Here is a 6,470-nt window from a genome sequence, read left to right as displayed (position 1 = left end):
GGCGCTGTTGATACTTTCTATAGGCGCTTCGCTAAAAGCGAGCACACGTTACCAGCCTTTCCTTGATTTGTAAGGGTAGAACTGGGTCCACAGAATGTATTTGGTCCCTACCAATTTTCGCGCAATATCCTTCAGCTGAAAGAGATATGTAGGCTACGTCTAAGTAGTCTACATGGGATATGTCAGATTATTATGATATCGATTACCTTAGCCCGGTTGTTGCGTATGGCTCCAGAGATGCGTGGCGCTGTTGATACTTTCTATAGGCGCTTCGCTAAAAGCGAGCACACATTACCTGCCTTTCCTTGATTTGTAAAGGTAGAACTAGGTCCACAGAATGTATTTGGGACCTACGAATTTCTCTGCAATATCCTTCAACTTATGGAGGTCCTTCCGTCTAAGTATAGCTAGGATAGTTATCTATAATTGCACATAGCTATTGCCGCGACGTCAGCTGATCTCACTCTCGCCGCTCGACCGCATCCTTGCTCTTGAGTTTCTCTCTCGTTTCACCAGACAGCATTGTTGCGTCACACTGCCAATCTACTCAACAATGAGTAATTTGGGGCTGATTGCGGGGGTTCCAGGGCCATGACTGGAATAATTTTTTTTTTTCGTAATCAGTGCAGAGTTAGCTTTCGATTGATACCCGATTCATCAAATTTATTGCTCGGCAAGCCGGTCAAAAATGACCGTCAAATTGCCTGTAGCCAAATGGAAATTGTGACGTGATACAATTTCATTGAACCGTGAGATTTGCTGTGTCGACACCATATAGGACACTATGGTTTCACATACTAGTGTCAATTTTTCATCTATTCTCAGTACACGTGATCAGATTAACCTTTAGAACTGATGGAGGGTATCTTCGAAAAATTTGGGTTCAAAATTAATGATGATATGCATATCTTCCGGTTCGCGCAAAGCGCGAAGATAATGGGATTGCAATCCCTGAAAGATTTGGGAACAAATTCGTAAATTCAAATTGCATCTTGATGGCCGCCAACACACGCTAATTTGACTGTGGGTAGCAGGGCTTTGGAGCAGCCGTAAATTTGCATTGCTCCAGCTCCGGCTCCGGAGCTTTCTTCTATCATACAGTAGCTCCAGCTCCAGCTCCGGAGCCGCATTATTACCACTGCTCCGGCTCCAGCTCCGGCTCCGGCTCTGAAAACGATCGAAGGTGTCTGTCTATATCAGGGGTGGGCAACCCGCGGCCTGCGGGCCATCTGTGGCCCGCGAGAAGGTTTTGAGTAGCCCATGCACGAGCTAATTTCCCATTATATTATCGAAATCCTGTGATATTATCGAAATTGAATTGCTCAGATTGTGAACTTGCAAGGCCAACCAAAAATATGATTAGTCTGGCAGCGACACTCGGGATGTTGATGACTAAAATAGCAGTTCCGACGCACGGCAGATCCAGGGTCCAGTCACATTTTTAGTAAATCGTCGTACATTACAATAAACTAAAAGAGTAGTAAAATTTTTCTTCGCGCTTCACGTGTTTAATTGTCACACGATTTCTTGCTTTGTAGCCTACCCCCTCCTGATAATGAAAAAACGCCTTATTTTGCCGATTGAGTCCAACTATATTCGTAATTACGAGAGAAAGTCTTTTCGCGTTTGCGCTCGCAGAAAGATCGTCGACGATGAAATGTAGGGATAAAATGATTGTCGTATATTAGCGGAAAAGGTTGGCCACCCCTGGTCTATATAGATTACTAATTTACCCGTAGGTTAGTTATCTAGAGCAGTGGTTCTCAACCTTTTTCACCTCGCGGACCGGTCAAATTTTAAAAAATGTCTCGCGGACCGGTGAACTTTCAAAATTGAAATGAAGCCAAAATGTAAATTATGCAACCGGTTTTTGCAATTATATGGTGCAAGAGAGTGACATTTAAAGGGTTTTGATCGTATTTAATTATATTCATGATAACATTCATGTGATTTTATGGTAGTGAGTCTGATGAGTCGAAGTAAGATTGCCTTTTCCAGGTAAAGTGCTACCGCCGAGAGTCGTTTACAGTCTTTCGCGCCGAATGCCGTGGTTTATCGACCACGCCAACTCGAATAATATTCTTATCTTTGACAATATCGAGAGAAGAAGCGTATCGGAGTCGAACCCAGGACCGTAACTGCCGCTCCCCAAACCCTCAATTGAGGCGGGGAGAGCTCGAAAGAGGCGCAAAATTATTTCGTGAATTAGCATAAATTATAGAGTTTTTTAAAATTTATGCAACTTTTTCATAAATTTTTCGCGCACCACGCGATTTCAAGTTGCCAGATATCTTTCTTTTTGGGTACTCTTCCCCCAAGAAAAAATACACAAGATTTATAAAAATGAGCATATCGGCGTTGGCCATTACCGCGCCACGATGCACCAAGACATTTAAAGTTTTAGGGCATGTAACATGCGACAACAAGAAGTGTGCCAGAACTATCGGCAGCGAGAAAACCTTGGCCGAAAACGACTACCCTTATGCTCACCCAAAACTTCGTTATATATACAAAATACATATAGGTTTAATTGTCCATAGGCGCCTAAATGAATGGATACGAATGTTCCTGTCTTGGCAATCTGAACCTCACAAGACAAATACTCTCCCGCAGGTAAAACTTATATGCCACAGTGTTGGGATGACTCGAGTCATGACTTGACTCGAGTCAGACTCGAGTCACCTTTTTCGTATGACTTGACTTGACTCGAGTCACTTTGTGAAAATGACTTGACTTGACTTGACTCGGCGTATCAGAAATGTGGATTGACTCGTGACTCGAAGCAAAATTCACGAGTCAATTTCAAGTCATCAAGTAATCGATGTCGATAAAAATCACTGTATCTTGCAATCGAATTGCTCGCGAAACGCTTGTGTAACCCGTGAGATCGACCAATTATTCAATGATCGTGCGTTTTACTGATGAGCCTCCATTGTTCTCTCACAAATAAATTGACCGCTTACGAAGTGATCGAAGCTTACAGCTTACGCTGTCGTAAACTAGTATAGTAAAGTATTTTAATAGAAAAATGTCTATTACTGTTCTCCGTACCTGAACCAAACGTCTTGTTTTATTGAAATTAAATTCGAAGATAGTTTATATAGTCCTCGACCATTGGCGCAGGCTCGAATTGTATCATATCCATTTGTAAATGGGTAGTAAATTGCTTCTTATCAATAATTCGTTTCTCTATTCTCTATTTTGGCTGGAAACTATAAACTGAGGCTATGCAATTATACTTGCGTAGTTTAGCATTTCTACGTTTTATGTAAGCGATACGGCGCCGTCTTAAGTGTATATTCAACTTCATATTCGTTCATCGGTTCAAAATCAATGACCAGTGAATCTGTGTTTCGGACTGCTAGCAAAATGCAATGGCGTAGGCATGCCTCATACTTCGAAAAGGCAACTTGACTTGAAATGTGACTTGACTCGTGACTTGACTTGACTCGAGTCACTTCCAAAAATCGAGTGACTTGACTTGACTCGAGTCACCTTCGAAAATCGATTGACTTGACTTGACTCGAGTCCAAATATGCAATGACTCGAAATGACTCGTGACTCGAAGGTAGTGACTTGATCCCAACACTGATATACCAGTGAAGAAATACCAATCTGAAATCGTGTGCGTCTTTCAGCTTAGTGGCCTACGTTTGGGCGATTCTATATGTTTTGATATAGCAGAGAGGAGATCACGAAATAACATCATGTTACGGAGTCATACCAACATGCCCTACATCAGTTTCCAGGACACCTCACTCAGCTCTACCGGCAAATCTGATTACATGAGCAGAGAGGACAAGAAATTGATAGCAATATATATGCAATTCCCGATTTTATTGACAGATTTGATCATGAATTATCGAAAATTTTTGCGCTGGCTCACTAAACAGTACGACTGATTTCGTGGAAAAAGCGAACAGCCTGAGGAGGGTTCTGGGGAAGTTCGGTTTCTCATCATATAGGGGGCCCAAGACCAACGTTTTAGTGGGGCTGGCGAAGTGCTGTTACGGCCCCCGTCGAACCAATCACCTTGTCGTGCTACCTTGCTCATTGCCCGCTGCCACCAGACTCAGGCTATACTCTGGCAACTACATATACAATGCGTGCCGCAAGAAAACACCTTACAGCAGCTACACCGGCCTTCCGCAAATCCGTACCGAAAAAGCACTTCGTCAGCCCACCCCAAAAACGTCGGTCTTGGGCCCCCACAGGGCGATAAGCCAACCTTCCGGGGGCTTCGCCCCCAGAACTTACAGTTGAGTGGATGTTTTCACCTGTACTTGTGAGCACATTCACTCTACTCAGTATAAGCAGAAAGTTTATGCATAGCTTAATCGCGCCAATAGCGAAAATTATTGATCAGTCATGACTGAATCGGTTTTCTCGCGGCCAAATTTTTGGCACCCCTTTCGGAGTCCCATGTTAACTTAGACTTCGTTATGTGTTGGTACGTCGTGGCGTGGTGATGGCTGGCGCCGAAATGCCTATTTCTATGAATCATGCGTATTTCTCGGATACGGGCACTTAATAAGCAAGACATTTAGAGACACTAAATCGCGTAATGCGCGAAAAGAAATTGAAAAATGTTGGGGAAAGTTTCAAAAAAATATGCTATGATTTATGCTCATTTGCAAAATAATTTGGGGCCCTTTTCAAGCTCGGCTCCTCTCCAATTGGGCGGTTTGGGGTGCCCCAGTTACGGTCCTGCACGAATTGAATGAATGGAAAACGAATGATCACGCAAAAACTGCGCTGTTTAGCGATGAGTCAGCTCGTGTCTGTTCAGTACTTGCCGCTCGCATGTCGTCAAATGACACGTCTTGACCTTTAAGTCAAATCGAACATTTTCCTAGCCCTAATGTTACCTCACGAAGTTATGAATCAGTTTAAAATTTGATGTTTTATTTATTTTATCAATGGACATTAGACAAGCCTTCAACATTCAATTTTGAAATTATAGTATAAAATTGTAATATACCTGGCGGACCGGCAGGAATGTCGTCGCGGACCGGCGGTTGAGAACCACTGATCTAGAGTAATCAAGAGAGTGACATCGGATGCAGCAACGAAGGCATAGGTGCCGCCGTGTCGGCTTGTGACGTCGCAATGAATACTTGTCGATTACATCATATAGTCGCACTAGAACGCACTTTACTCAATGTCATTGCTGTGCACCGTATGACATTCTGATGCGGCGTTTTATCACTGGCACTGCACTCGTTAACATTAAGCCATACAGCTCAATTCAATCTTTAAATAAGCGATTATTATTCAACTGTAACTGTAGTAAGAGCAATATGGGCGGACATCTCTGATCAATAGAAATTCGATTTGTACCAAATGGCCAATGATTTGATGTTCGATATTGGTGCACTCGTTACCAGTCCATCCGGTGTCGACCAAGTTTATGGGAATATAATATCTTCCCGTTGAAACAAATCGAATAATCGAATTAAACACTGTGCCATGCACATTGGGCCATGCCCATTGCCCGTAACGAATTAAACTATGCAGTACGCACATTGCACATTTACAAGTCACAGTGCGCGATAATCCGGGAATGCTAGAGTATCAAGCAGACATCAAGATTGAATTTACGAAACAGATGATTACAAATTGGAAATCGCGTATCAAATCAGTAATTTCTCTCCAACATAAAATACCACGGGGTCCGGACATCGCATTGAGTAGAGTAGCTCGCACCGCGACAATTGTTCGCTGAGTGTAACGGCGTTTTGGGCTACTCTTCTGCCATCCCCTATTCACGCTCGAAATATCCTTACCCCTCAAATAACTAGCTCCAGCTCCGGATCCGGCTGAATTTCATGTAGAGCTCCGGCTCCAGCAAAATGCACGGCTCCGGGGCTCCGGGCTCCAGCTCCGGCTCCAAAGCCTCGGTGTGTAGACGGCCGAATGATACAAGGTCTTACGCGGCCACATGCGGCCGTAGTCCGCAGGTTAGGCACCCCTGGGTTAATTGAACTCTAGTAAGGCTGCAGCCGATTGGAAATGATAATGAGGCTGCAACGTACAGGAAATTCTAAATACTAATCACGGGTTGAGGTTATCAGACGACCACCTAACTCAGTGGTTCTCAAACTCGACCCTCGAGACCGCCTGGCTACGCCCATGCAATTGTACACTGCGCTATATATAAACGTGCCGCAAGAAGGACCAATTCAAATGTCTGCGCTACCGTGGTGGTTTTCTTGAGGATCATCATAGACATATATTGCGAGCTGAACACATGTTAACTCCACGTCGTTCTACTTCAAAAGGAACCAATAAGCTCATTACCAAAAGGTTAATTCATGAGGAGAAACATTGACTTATGCGCCAGAAAAGGAATGTAACTTACAGCTGCATACAGTTAATATATGAACATTGTACGACTATAGAGTAGGCTACTCTATAGTACGACGTTGCACATCCGGTCAACCTGTTTTGAAGCGTAAAGTGGCGTATTT

This window comes from Botryllus schlosseri, chromosome 2 (genome assembly GCF_051294905.1).
Source record: "Botryllus schlosseri isolate E-star chromosome 2, Bs_hap1, whole genome shotgun sequence".
Taxonomy (NCBI): Eukaryota; Metazoa; Chordata; class Ascidiacea; order Stolidobranchia; family Styelidae; genus Botryllus; species Botryllus schlosseri.
This window is presented reverse-complemented; position numbering follows the sequence as displayed.